The sequence below is a fragment of the Pyrus communis genome, chromosome 1, assembly GCF_963583255.1.
Source record: "Pyrus communis chromosome 1, drPyrComm1.1, whole genome shotgun sequence".
NCBI lineage: Eukaryota > Viridiplantae > Streptophyta > Magnoliopsida > Rosales > Rosaceae > Pyrus > Pyrus communis.
Window position 1 is genome coordinate 27361769 of NC_084803.1, and position 14928 is coordinate 27376696.

The window sequence follows — 14928 nt, forward strand, 5'->3', positions numbered from 1 at the left end:
GAAAAATACACTTTGATCAACAGTGCAGGTGTCAAGTTATGGAAAAACAATACAAAAGTGTCTTTCTTCCTAGTAATTAGTTTTAGTTGATTATTTAGCCCCCACCGCAATCCACCACCACTGCCACTTGCTCTCTCTCCAAAATTCATACTCCCATGGAATTTGAGAGAGAGAAAATGAACCCAGCAAGGCCTCCTCTATTACCCAAAAAGGAGGTACAACTCCAAGGTCCACGCCCTTCCCCTCTCAAAGTCAACAAAGACTACATCAAGATCAAGAAGCCACCACCACACCCACACCCGCATCTAGCATCCACCTTCACCTTCACATACATAGTTTGTGGTGACCTACTCAGTGTCTCCAAAATTCATATTCCCATTTGAGAGAGAGAGAGAGATTTGAAGTTGCTGTTTAAATATTGTTGGATTCGACTTCAAACATAGTTTGAGGCTCGATTGCTACTTGTTATTTAATCCTTTAAGTCACGAATCTAATTTTTCTGTTTCTTTCTAAATTGCACCGCCTTATCAATCTGTAATTTTCATCTTAAACGATTTATAAGATTGATATTCTTATTTTCCATGTATAAGCTTCAAATGATAAACTTCTTAAGTGCACATAAAAATGAGCATAATATTTCTTATGATATTACACTTCAAAAATTGCTAATTAATTTTTTAATAACATGATTTTTTTACTCATGCTACTAACTTTGTGAACTTCTGTTCCTGGATTTCACCGTTATATTCTACGTAAATGGATTAACGAGATTTTGTATTATTTTTCGAAAATTTATATTAATTTATTTGAATTTAGATTTTAATTAAACTAGTTACGAAGTTTGAAGATTGTAAATTAATTATTTAAAATTCATAACCTGTTCGAGGTCACAATTTATATTTTCGAATAGAGCTCGATCTCACGAACGTATAGGCACAAACTATTCGTGAAACGAAGTTGTAACGAAAAAGTTATAAGCAATTTAAGTCAGGGACATGTTTGTCATTTAACCTTCGATTCCTGAAGGCTCCAGCCTTGTGGGAGCAGGAATGGCTGGGATTAAGCCACGTGTATGGTTGTGGTGGAAATGAGAGAAGAGAAATGAGATAAGGGAGGGGGTGTGCCCAATCAGAAACGGATGCGATTAGGTCGACACCCATTTTCGATGCCCTCACAGCGTTTTTCGAGCAAATCAAGCTCCCCACCACTGCCAAACATTTCCCCGTCACTTTCCCTTCAATTTCTAACCAAACCTAACGGGTTTGGCCTTGATTTTGCAAGAGAACCCACCGACGGGTCTGAGTGAGCTCGGCGGTGATCCAAAAAATGTGAAACGTTTTCTTCCAATTACCACCACCATTAGACTCCACTTGAGGCCTAGAAAAAAGCCCAAACAACCTTGGAGGTGGCGGAGCATCAAAGAAGTCAAATCGAAAGCTAACCATTTCTAGGGTTCCGGCGAGTTCGAGGGAAATTTTATCTTTTCCCGGCCAAATTGGACTTTACTCCACTCATTGAGATCTTCATTTCTGTAAATTTTGGTAAACTTTGGAAATAGTTGATTTTCTGGCAAACCGGGGCGGCGCGTGGTCAGTGGGCCAATGATATCTTTTTAAGTTGAATTCAATGTTATAATTTCAAAATTGATAACCATTGGTTATAGTTCGATAGTTTGAACCTAGTATGGTGAAGTACGCCACTTGATCATTTTACAATTTGACGATCCAACTGTTGGATCGTCACTAACTTTAATATGTAATAGTATGTAATATTTGAGGACCATAGGAACTAACAGATCGGGAATCTGACGTACGGATCTTCCCGAATTGGATTTCTAAGTTTGTAAAATAAATTGTTGACTGCCACCTAATCTTAGTAATTGGTGGAGATCCAACCGCTAGATCGTGATGAAATTTTAGCATGTTGTTTTAGAAGCATATTGTAGACCTTAAGAGGTTACGAATCTGAAATTCGATATGCGGATCTTCTGGATTAATTTGCCAGGGTGTGGACCCCACCGTTGACTAAGAGTTGACTTTTGGTCAACATGTCTGGAACCATTTGAATTACTAAAATTAGTAGTACTAAAGACTCAGTGAGGATTTACGTGCTTGTCTCTGTGAGTGACTTTAATATATGTGATATGGTTACTACCTTGTTTTCTTATAGTAGTATCCTTTGTGGATATGACATGGTTTTATAAACGTGTTTTCTATTAAAATGTGATTTTTATAATTGGCCATCGATCTATTTTTGTCAAATGTGATCTGATTCATAGATTCGAAATATTTGTGAAAAAGTGATTTAAAGTGCATATTGAAATGTTTGTTAAATGTGAGGGCTAGTGGATGACCATTACCTTAGTATCACGGGGTTAGGTGACATTAAGTCTGCACCATGTAGCAGTGGTACATGGATGGTCCTACTTGGTTAATCCGTGTTGGGGGACCACACTATTTATGGATCACACTTGGTTAATCCGTGTTGGGGGACCACACTATTTATAGATCGCATTTGGTTAATCCACGTTAGGCGATCCTTATGACCATGTATGCGTAGGGGTGATCATGCTTGGTTAATTCGTGTTAGGTGATCACTGCCTAATAGTTTTGTAGGTGTAACCCTGCTTGGTTAATTTGCGTTGTGAGGTCACTAGTGGTCCTGCTTGGTTAAACCGCGTTGGGGGACCATACTATATATGGATCGCGCTTGGTTAATCCGCGTTGGGTGATCCTTATGACCATGTATACTTAGGAGTGATCATGTTTAGTTAATCCACATTGGGTGATCATTTCCTAACAGTTGTAGGAGTGACTCTGCTTGGTTAATCCGTGTTAGGGGGTCACTGCCTATTTAGTTACTTTCTCAAGGGTGGGTCTGCTTGGCTAATTCGCTTTGGAGGGCCACTTCCTGTTTGGTTACTTATGTAGGCCTTGGTCGAACTGCGTCCCTCTAGCCCTAGTTTTTAATGTACATATGAATGATGGTTTTGAGAATCTTGTGGTTTGAATTAGAAAAGTCGTTAGATGTCTGGGTGACTCCTTCAGAGTTTTCAACGACTTGATTATGATTTCATAAAGCATGATTCTATACTCGATGTTTATAGATTGTGATTGATGGTCTGTTTGTACTAAATGTCACATATTTGTATTATTGTCACTCACCCGAGCCTCTCAGTTTATCTAAGTGTCTGATTTGCCCAGTGTACCATTTCCATGATGTAGGCATTGATTTTACATGTGATAGGTCTGGGTAGATTACGAGAAACCGCTTGATATTTTGGATTTCGTTGAGTGGTCCGGAATCCTTACTCTTGCTCATTTCCATAAGGTTAGTCTAGAACCCTAGATTCGAGCAAATGGGAATTACCCGCACTAGACCTTGTGAATATAAATTAGATTTACCATGTTTATTACTTATAATCCAAATTGGGAATTATATAGAGTTCTTTAATTAGATTCATAAAATGATATGTTATCGCATTAATTGATTAACGTAGTTAAATGCTAAGATCATGCATCTTTAATTCATGAATTGATTAATTGACAAAATTATGAAATGACGTTGAATATGATTGTTATTATTATGATTATTTTAGTTGATCAAGGTAGCTTGAGATTAATATTGTGCTTTGTTGGTTATTTGATATGTTACATGTTGTGGATGTATCACGTTGAAGATAAAGTGAATTATGTGATAATTATTCGAGTGTAATGTATGACGAACTACGAATGACTTGATCCCTATTGAGAGTATGTAGGCAGTCTAACAAGGAGGTTAGATGTAGCCATAAAGTCTACGAAAAATCACTACAAAATTCTATTCTGGAGTTGTAATTTGCCATATCCCGAAGGCGGGATAAGTTTGAGATATAAGTTTTGGTGATGTCACATGTCGATCCTGGGCGTATGTCGGGATCGGGGCGTGACAAACTTACCACAAATTCAACAAGAAAGAAGCCAAAACCTTAAAATAATTGCTTTTAACACTCAACAATGGGATATCGACTGGATTTTTGTTTTGGGTTCATAAAATAATTGATCCCATTGATTGGATTGCGTAATCACTATCCAAATCATTATCCATCTGTCAGAAAAACCTTATTTTCTTTATGAGAGCGTGTTAGGGTATTAGCTAGAATAGAAAGTAGGAGAAGATGGCCTCATAATAAAGGTTTTGATTATTGAGCGTGAGTTTATTGATAGGTTTAGTTTTATTGTTAATTTTATTTTGTACTTTTCAGTAATTATGCAATAGGGGTAAAAACACACTTCACATTTTGTAATTATCGATTTCATAACCTTTTTATTTCTTACCTTAGTGTAAATATATTTTTTTTGTTTTGAAAATGATTTTTTTTTAACTCTTGTAAATACATGATTTTTTTTCGAACTTCTAAATATATGATTTGACTTGTGTTTATAGAACAAAAAAAAAACTAATTTAAATTTATTATTGTTTCGCGAATTTAAATTTCAAAATCTGTATAGTAAATTTATAAATTTTAAAAGGGTAAATTACACTTTACCACCTCAGGTTTGAGATCTATTGCAACCTCATACTGACAGACTCCGATCTGGAATGTCCCCTTGGACTCCGAATCGAGATGTGTTGGCCGACACCTAGAAGGTGACAAAGCCATAAAATGTAGTGATGTGGGAAAATGTGAGTAAATTTAAACCTAAAAATGCCCAAGTATAAGAGTGCGTTGTGAGCAAGAATGAACCCATTTCACACGTGATGTCAGAGCATAAGTAAAGTAATGTAGAATGGATTGAGAATCATACCATCGAAGGTAATCTCCAATACCAAGATTTGCCACAAATCCTTGTCGATAAGAAAGCTCAGCTATTAAAACCTGGAGAGGCGAAAAACAAGAGTGAGTGGGCCTGAAAATAAAGTTTTATAAAAACCTTTCTAAAAACATTGTAACCTTTCACTGTAAAACAAGTATAGTTTCCAAAATATACTTACTACATATAGTATAAAAATATTTACTGTTGCCTACAAAATCTCAAGAATTCATTACGGCACAATATCTTGTAACTAAGGGTAGAACATCCAAAATCACAAAATCTCAACAGTAATATAAGTAAAATCTGGTGCTCATCGATTAATGCTAGCACACAAGTCGGAGTCGCCTAATGTGACATGTACGACTGAATTGATGCTCATCAATCTATGTTAGCACATGAGTCGGAGTCGCCTAATGTGACCTATACGACAAAACTAGGTGTAATCATAATATATGCTCTAGTGCTACAATCACGTGAAGACTAGCGCTATTTGCGGTCACCTACGAGTCGGAGTTTCCTAATGCAACCTGTACAACAGGACTGGCACCTATTTAGATCCAAGGCGAGCGTTCGGTACGGAGGTGAACATACACGTGAAAGACTGGCCCTGGTCCTAGGCGAGCACTAACACCAGGGTGTAACAACGATGAGCAGACTACATTCATAGCTATAGATATAATTATGGCATCAAAGATTATAAGCATACCTGTGCATCCCGTAGGATGTAGCATATTTCATAAATTCCATCATTTTGCTAATTCTTATAAACTTTAGTCTAATCCAGGCGTACGTAAGAAATTTTTTTTTTCAAATGCATAAATGGAAACTATCAATCATATATATACACACTATACAAAGGAAAAGACCCACTCACATGCAGTCCGCTCTACAACTCCTTAACACGAATATCGAGGCGTCACGAATGATCGTTGCCTAGAACAAATATCAAATTACGTCTTAGAATTCTTATCGATAGAACACGTAACTTATATAAAACACATCTCCAAGGATGTTCTAGAATGATTTGAAACCCATTGACCAAAAGTCAACTGTCAGTCAAAGGTCAACGGTAGGGTTCAAAAAGTTTCTAGAACAACATCCTAAAGTTTTGAAACGATCCAATGGTCAGATCTCCGCCAATTGCTAAAATTAAGTGGCGGCTAACATTTAGACAAACAAATTTAGAAAACCCATCCGGGAAGATCCTTACGTCAGATTCCTAATCTGTCAGTTCCTAATATCCTTAAATACTATGTACTATTACGTATTAAAGTTTGGTGACGATCCAATGGTTGGATCGTCTAATCATATAATAACCAAGTGGCGGCCCTTAATGGAAATATAAATAAAGAATGGAATTTCGTCAATCAGATGTCTAATATGGAATCGGGGCACCCATTTTAGCCTAGGGAGGTCAAGTGGTGTCTCTGCCCATGCGCCGCCACATGCGGCAGCTGGCCGCCTTAACTCGTCGAAAAATTCAACTATTTCTGAAAATTCTCAAATTTTACAGGAATGAAGATCTCAACGAGTAGCAAGATTTATACCTGTGGCCAAGTCCAATTTGGCTGGGAAAAGTTTCGATTTCCTTCAAACTTGCCGAAAACCCTAGAATGCCCTTCGATTCGATGTCCTACGAACTCCGACGCCTCAACAAAGACTTGGGCCTTGATCCTGGGTTCATGTGGAGTTCCTCGGTGGTGGTGGTCGACTGCGAGGCTTCCAGAATTGGAGGATCGTTGTTGCTAAACACACAGCGTTGTCGCCACTTCACTCCACGAAACAGCCAATCCTATCAAATTTTTGGGTGATCAACGAAGAAGAAGGGGCACAATGGTGTTTGCAGGCGATGGAGAGTCTTGATTCGCCAGAAAAACGGTGCGATGTAGCCGTAAAACCACTCATGGTGTCCTGGTTAGAACTGGGTCACAAAGGGGGTCGGGTTGAAGGGCTAGGTTGGCTTTTCCTTTCTCCTTCTGATTGGTCACTCCACTTCTCCTCCCATTAGTCTCCTAATTTCTCATTGGCCAACCTCTCCTTATCTCCCTCCTTTCTTTTTTTGATCTTTCCATCACTACCACACACGTGGCATAACAATTATTTGCTCCAAAAATCTGGAGCCTTCCAAAAAATAATCAATTGACTATTTTGTCCTCTACTTCATTCGTTAATAACTCTTTCGTTATAACTCCAAATTGCATTCCGTTTGTGCCCATGCCTTCATATCGTCAAGTACTTCGAGAATTCGCAAAAGAGTAGCTTGTACATGTCACGAAAAATGGCCAACGAAAGTTAAACATCCTTTCCTCTAAGGGCATTTTTGTAAAATCACTCTTTTAAAATATATATTATCGTAAAATTAGGGACGAGTTGTCACACATACAACATCTTCAAAAAATTCCATTTCTATACCTCACGTACTATTTTATTTCAATATAATACCTCTGTTACGTTTTCCATCAATTGGTTTGTTAAGAGCTACCATGGTAGGATCCCATTACACATCAACCCACTCCCTCTAAAACTTGGACACATAAATACCCATCTATCATGTCATAAAAAAAACCTAAATACAAAATTAAATTAAAGCAAAATAAAAAAGGGCCCACCCCCTCTTCTTCCACCCGACCACAACGCCTCCATCTCCTCTAATCTCCATAACACCATATCACCACCCCTCCCAATCCCCAAGCCCTCATTCTTTAATTCTCCCAATTCTTCTGATTCTTCTGATTCTTCTTCTTCCCTAGATCTCCATAAAAAAAATCTCTCTATTTTCACTCTCAATTAGAAAAAAAAAAAAAAAAAAAAAAAAACCCAAAAATTTCATGGATTTCGAAATTTTATTTCCCAAAATTCAAATGTTGAGGACAGAGGAGTCAATGGAGCAGTTAAGGAGGGCAAAGACGGTGTCGGTGGTGGGCGGGATAATGGCGGACTAGATTGGGGTCATGAGGAAGTCGTGGTGGGGCTAGAGGATGGAGTAGATGGACATGGCAGGGGAGACAACCATGGTTTTCTTCCTGAATTGAGCATCGCAGCAGGATAACGCTAAAGAAGGAGAGATAACGTTGAAGAAGGAGAACGGAGTGCAATCCCAATCGCCGTCAGGGCATCGCAATCGACCCAATCACCCAAGAGGAGAATGAGATGCTGAGCATGGCAACCCGATTGCCGACTATCACCATGATCGCTGTTTTCACTAGAGAAACAGCTGCTGTGATGAGGTCATTGATACTGACATGGTTCAAATTAAAAAAAAAAAAAAGGAAATCGAAGATGGAAAATGGAAGGAACTCTGATATGGGTTTTTAAGATTGAACAACGTCTGAAGAAGCCCAGAATTTAATTTTCATTTTTGACACAGGAATTTCAAGAATGTTGGTGAATCCGAATCTGAGAAATGGAAATCTTGTTGTTGGTATTTGGTTTTGCCAAAATATTATAAATTAATAAAAATAAAAAAAAAGGAAGCAAGGGTCTTGGATCCTTATAACAAGGAAGAAGATGAATCATTAGGAGAAATCAAACCCATGGGAGGTGGGACGGCTCTGGAGATTTTGGAGACATTGAAGAAGGTGGGAAGGCTCTGGAAATTTTGAACACCCAGATTTGAGAAAACACGCTTCGTTTCTCGAGCGAGAAGTAAACAAGTTCAGCCGCATCCGATTTTGCGAAAGTGTTTCCTGGCATCTTGACTTTGCCCAGAAAAGTGTTGCGCTTGGCGGCCTTCTTATCATTGTAGATATTGAAGTCAGAGATATGGGGCCATGGATTCATTGTCGTGAATGAGAAATTCGAGCTTCTCTGTTCTCCTTTTCCCGTTAATGAATACAACGGGTCATGGTGCACGAAGTTTAATTCCTTATTTTAACAACTTGTTTGAGCCATCCAATGGAGTCATGGTGCCGAAAATTTCTATTTCTGATTTGAAGTTTCTGGATGATGAAAGGGGTTAGGACTGAGAGAGGTCCTACGACGGATCTAAGAGGTTGAGTCGAGAAGGGTTGTTGGGAGAAGGAGGTGTGGGAGTGGCTGTTATCTAAGTTGGTCGGAGAAGAATGAGGGAGGGAAAGAGATAAGAGACAGATGAAGTTGGGGAAGAAGGGTGAGGATGGATGGGTTAGTAGGGAGTGGACCCAATTTTTTATATGTAAATTGCTTTTAATTTTAGGTGGACAAAGTTGACTGCCATATTAGTACAAATATAGATTTTTGTATTTACCACGTTATCACATAACAATCAAACTGACAGTTTGATTAACGGTTGTATCATATTGAAATGAAACAATAAGCAATGTATGTGAATGAAATGTTTTAAAGATGTTGCATAAGGTTACAATTGCATCTAAACTTGAAGTGGTAAATTAGAATTTACCCATTTTAAAATTAAACTCATTTAATAGAACTATGTAAATGGATAAGCATTCCCACCACTAAATAAAATAACACCCTAATCAACAGTGCACATGCATCAAGTCATGAAAAAACATAAAATAAAAGAACTGTCTTCCTTCCTAGTAATTAGTTCTCGTTGATCAGCCCCCACCTCAATCCACCATCACTGCCACTTGCTCTCTCTCTGCAAAATTCATACTCCCACATAATTTGAGAGAGAGAAAAAAATATAAACCCAACAAGGCCTCTTCCAGCACCCAAAAAGGAGGTACAACTCCAAGGTCCACGCCCTTCCCCTCTCAAAGTCAACAAAGACTCCGTCAAGATCAAGAAGCCACCACCGCACCCACACCCGCATCCAACATCCACCTCCACCTCCACATCCACAACCGGTAGTAATCTACCCAGTGTCTCCAAAATTCATATTCTCATAGAATTTGAGAAAGAGAGAGATTTGAAGTTGCTGTAGAAACTCAAAATTCTGAAAGAAAACTGAAGGTAGAAAGAAGGGGAAATTGTAAAGAGAGAAAGTAATTGAAGTTGTGTATTTTCATATATCTAAATGAATGAGTACACATGTATAAATACCTTACAATATTGGCTGAGTCATCATAACAACTAACAAACTCTAACAGATTATATAAGCTAACAATTCTATCTTAACAGCTAAGCAAAGATTTAATCTGGTAGACCTTCTTTATCCTTAACACACCCCTTCAAGCTAAAGTTAGGTGATCTAACTTCAAGTTTGTAAGTCAAATCTGCAAACCTATCAGCAGATAAAGATTTGGTGAAGATATCTGCAACCGGATGTAAAGAAGCAACATGGTGCACAATGACATGTCCAGAAAGAACCTTTTCACGAATGTAGTGATAGTCACTCTCTACATGTTTAGTTCGAGCCTGGAAGACAGGATTGAATGCTAAGACAATAGCACTTTTATTATCACAAAAAATAGCATGAGTTTTTAGCAAAAGAAGCGAAATATCTTGCAAAATTTTACACACCCAAGTAATTTCAGCAACTGTGTTTGCTAGGGATCTATATTCGGCCTCTGTAGATGACCTAGCAACTGTGTTTTGTTTCTTTGCACTCCAAGATATGAGATTCAGACCAAGAAGGACATAATACCCACTGGTGGACCTTCTATCAATAGGACAGCCTACCCAATCTGCATCAGACCAAGCAGTTAAGTACCGAGACCCTTTAATAAACCATAAACTAGAATCAATTGAACCCTTTAAGTATCGAAAGATCATTTTAACTGCCTGCAGATGAATTGCCTTTGATGCATGCATGTATTGATAGACCTGATTAACTGCAAATGCTAAATTAGGTCTGGTCCATGTTAAATATTTGAGGACACCAACAGTGAATCTATAGAAAGTAGGATTAGAGAGCAATGTGCCTGAGTTATCAAGCATTGCAAAACTAATAGGTGTAGAACATAGTTTAACACAAACCATATCAGTTTTGGAAAGCAAATCCAATGCATACTTAGATTAATTCAGAAATAACCCCTTGGCAGTCCTATGAACTTTAATGCCCAAAAAATAATGAATGTCACCTAAATCTTTGACAAAAAACATAGTATGCATTTGAGAAATGATTGATTGACACACTGAGGTAGAGCTGCTAGTGATGATTATGTAATCGACATAAACCAAGATAAAAGTAATGGAAGAATCTCATTTGATGAAGAGGCTAGTATAAAAAAAAGATGGAGAGAACCCCAAGGTTAAGATGGCAGAATAGAAAGCATCATACCAGGCCATTATTGCCTGTTTAAGACCATAGAGAGACCTTTTAAGCTTACAGACATGATTTGGCCGAATGGAATCGACAAAGCCAGGGGGTTGAACCATATAGACTGTCTCTTTCAATGAACCATGTAAGAAGGCATCACTCACATCGAGTTGATGAACAAAGCAATCATATGTGACAGTTATGGATAGAAGAATCCTTATAGTTGTAGGCTTTGCAACCAGGCTAAATGTCTCAGAAAAGTCAATGCCTTCTTGTTGGTGAAACCCCTTAGCTACTAAACGCACCTTATATCGTTCAATTGAGCCATCGGGTTTGTACTTGATCTTAAACACCCACTTGCAGCCGACCAAGTTGTAGCTAGGATCAAAAGGAACCATATCCCAAGTTTTGGTAGCTTGTAAAGCTTGAAATTCATCCTGCATGGTTGCCATCCAATTTGGATTCTTAGAAGCTTGCAAAAATGTAGTTGAAGTAAAAGGAAGTCTTGTGAGAGAATCAACAATAGCTGGAAGTTGATGTTTTGTTGTAGTAAAAACCTTAGGTTTGTGAATCCCTGTTTTTGCCCTTGAATCATAGGATGAGCATTTATAGGAATAGGGACTTGTTGAGGCTCAGAAGTAGATGCATAGATCTCTGGACTAGGAGTGGTGGCTGAGGAGAGATGTGATGATGAAGTAGCTGAGATGCTTGTTGGTGAAGAAATTGGAACATTTGATGGTGAGAGAACTGGAATAGTGATAATAACTAGAGCATGTACTTGTGAAGTACTCGTTGATGAATGCACTGTGGGTGAATGATAATATGAAAAGACACCATTATTGAAAGGAAATATTTTCTCATCAAAAGTCACATGTCTTGAAACATAAACTTTGTTAGTCACCGAATCAAGGCACCTATAACCACTGTGATTAAGGCTGTAACCTAACAACACACATTGCTTGCTTTTGACATCCAAAAGTTTTTAGAGTATGATACCTAGGAGTGGCATTGAAAAGCAATTCCCAAGGACTAAAGTTGGAATTATATGGTGGCAATCTGTTGATCAGGTAAACAGAAGTTTGAATGGCCTCTACCCTGAATCAAGGAGGCAAACCACTTTGAGAGAGTAAGGTTCTACCCATTTCAACCACATGTGTATACTTCCTTTCTGCACATCCATTCTGTCAGAGGTATGAGGGCAACTTAATTGATGAGTAATACCGTGATCATTAAGAAAATTTTGAAACATTTTACTTAAAAACTCACCCCCTGAATCGGATCTGAGACATTGAATCTTGCATTCAAATAAAGTTTGGACCTTGGAAACAAAATTTTTAAACACTGAATACACATTAGATTTATAGAGCATAGGATAAAGCCAACTGTATTTAGTAGAGTCATCTACCAAAATAAGGTAGAATTTGTATCCAATACATGAAAGTGTGGGTAAAGGACCCTATACATCAGCATAAAGTAAATGAAAGGGCCTAGTGGAAGTACACGGCAAATATAAAAATGGAAGTCTAGATGCCTTCCCCAGTTGGCAATTAGAACAAATTGAAGATTTACTAACTGAACCAATAACAGGTAATTGATTCTTATTGATAACAGTATGTAAAATAGGGCTAGAAGGGTGTCCTAGTCATTTATGCCATGTATGAATATCAGTTTTATCAATCATCAAAGCTTGAGGAGAAATAGTAATCCCAGAGATGCCATTGGATGCGTTCCAGTAGAAAGGGTATAAGCCACCTTCATAGGGGGCCCTAGAAAAGCATCCTCACAGTGCTTAGATCCTTGATATAAAACCCACATGGATCAAAAGTCAGAGAACACCAATTATCATACACAAACTTGTAAACTAACAGCAAGCTATGAGTAGGGATGACAATTTAATCCATCAAATCCGATACCCGCAAGTAATCGGCCCGAACAGTTCAGTTTCGAGGAGCAAATTTTGGGTCTTTTTATGGTTATGGGTAACCATTGGGTAAAATTTTCGAGTTCGGTTATGGTTATAAGGGTATCCGCTTCAAACCCATGCCCAAACTTGCCTCGTTTTCATTCTTTAATAAAAAAATATAAATATTTATTATATTTAAAACCTTTGAGTTCTTTAATACTACATGGGAGACTACAAAAGTCTTGAGCATCGCACACACATACACGCGTACCCACACATGCAAAAGTCTTGAGACTACAAAAGTCCTATTTTTGTGCTCTGTGCTTCTCCCTTCCCCGAGCACCACACACGCACTCGTACACACATGCAAAACAAAGACCACACCACCATCTTCCCTCCCTTATCCCTCATCTTTCTCCTATTCCCGTGCTCTCTCCCTCACCTCACTTGTCTGCAAGTCTCTCTCTCTGTCTTTCTCTCATTCCCCTCATTACACTCTCCTTATTACTGAAAAAAAAAAAGGTTGTTGTTAGTTCGTTGACTCTTTGAAGAACCTGAATTTGCAGGAGTGCTCTGCGAAGTAAGGTTACTGACATTAGCTGAAGTTGAAACATTCCTACGAAGCTGTAGACATCGAAATTTCAGTAAAATAAATGTTAACCAATGTATTAAAATTACAACATTTATTTACTTCACCTACAACCTCCACTTACTTCACCAACCTCACACACTTACTTCACCTACAACCTCCACTTACTTCACCTACAACCTCCACTTACTTCACCAACCTCACACGCTTACTTCACCTACAACCTCCACTCACTTCACCAAAAAAATGAATGGTGGTGATTCATTCTGAAAACCTATAAATAGGCTTCTCCATCAAGAGGAATATCATCAAGGAATTCACAAATACATTTCTCTACTCCCAAATTGGAAGAGAATTCCCCAAATCCTTGAAGCTTTGAAACTCCAAAGCTCTCAAGCATCCAAATTCCCAAGAATTCCGAAGGATCAAGAAAGCACTCTTCGTTCTTCGTCAAATCCTCCTTTAAGATCAAGCCCCAACGGCCCTTGAAGAACTCCCACCAACTCAAGATCAAGCCTCGACGGCCCCTTGAAGAAAGTTTTCATCATTCATCATCCGTTCATCCTAAGATCAAGCCCCAACGGCCCTTTGGATCAACAACCTTAACAAACCCATACACCCATTCTTCAAGATCAAGCCCAACGCCCCTTGAAGATCCGTTCAACAACTGTTCATCCAAGATCAAGCCCCGACGGCCCTTGGATCAACAAACGAATCCACACATCTTTTCTTCAAGATCAAGCCCAAAAGCCCTTGAAGAAAACCAACTGTTCATTCAAGATCAAGCCTCGACGGCCCTTGAAGAAAACCAACCGTTCTTCAAGATCAAGCCCAAAAGCCCTTGAAGATCCGCTCATCCATCAACATGCAATATCAAGCCCCGAAGGCCCTTGAAGAAACTTACAACTGTTCATCCAAGATCAAGCCTCAACGGCCCTTGGATCAACAAATCTACATCTTACGGAGATAGAATCAGAGGACCAAATTTAAGAGAGATCGTAACCCCAAAAAATCATTAAACACAAAAATATTATTTTGTGCCACGTATTCTTGTTCCTTGTCATCAGGAATTTTTCGTGTTCACAGAAGCATGCAAGGCTTACAAGAACCTTATTACACTCTCTGTCGTACAAGAACCTGAAGTGCTTTGCGAATTCAGGTTCTTGTAAGTCTTTCTCTCATTCTCCTCATTACACTCTCTTGCAAATTCAGGTTCTCATTCTCCTCATTACTCTCTCTCTGTTTTTCTCTCCTTCCTAAATATTTTTCTTAAATAAATTTTCAAATAGAAGTTCCTTCTTTTGTTCTTCAAAGATTCAACGAACTTCCATCACAACCACTAGATCAAGTCATACGTTTTAGAAGGCACACTGTAAATAGATTGTAACATATAAAAGATAAAAGTAAAGAACTAACAGCTAGCTCTATCTTTCTCTCCTTATCATTGTTTAATTAGTTAAATTTTACAGTTACGGGAAAACCATTACTCGATGAG